Source organism: Saprolegnia diclina, assembly GCF_000281045.1.
Source record: "Saprolegnia diclina VS20 unplaced genomic scaffold supercont1.43, whole genome shotgun sequence".
Lineage (NCBI taxonomy): Eukaryota > Oomycota > Saprolegniomycetes > Saprolegniales > Saprolegniaceae > Saprolegnia > Saprolegnia diclina.
The window spans coordinates 1-579 of NW_008246110.1; positions in this window are offsets into that span (position 1 = coordinate 1).

A 579-nucleotide genomic window follows, 5' to 3' on the forward strand; every position below is an offset into this window, starting at 1 on the left:
AACGTGTTTCGCGTTATCTTCATAGTTACACAAAGACTTCGCATACGTAGAGACTAGCAATCTCCTTCTTCTTCATTCGCTCGCCGGTCCGTGGCGAATTTATTTTCACAATATTATTAGCCATGTGAATTTATTATCACAATATTATTAGCCATGTGACGTGCTTGTGCAGCCAAACAACTACGACAGCGACATCTATGCTATTCCCAGGGCCGTTCACCTGAACCGCCCTAGCTTGACGACAGACGAGGCACTGGCGCCATTACGACACAACATTTTAAACGCTGACCAACAGTCCAGACAACGACGTCTTTATTGTTCGAGGGGCTGATGGACAGTTGTGACACTGACGTCTTTATGACACTTTGTTTCAGAGGCTGATGGACTGTCGAGACACCGACGTTTTTATTACGCTTCGTTTTAGAGACTGATGGACTATCATGACACCAACGTCTTTATGACACTTTGTTTCAGAGGCTCATGGACTATCGTCGCACCGACGTTTTTATTACGCTTCGTTTTACAGGCTGATAGACTATCGTGACACCAACTTCTTCATGACACATTATTTTAGAGGCT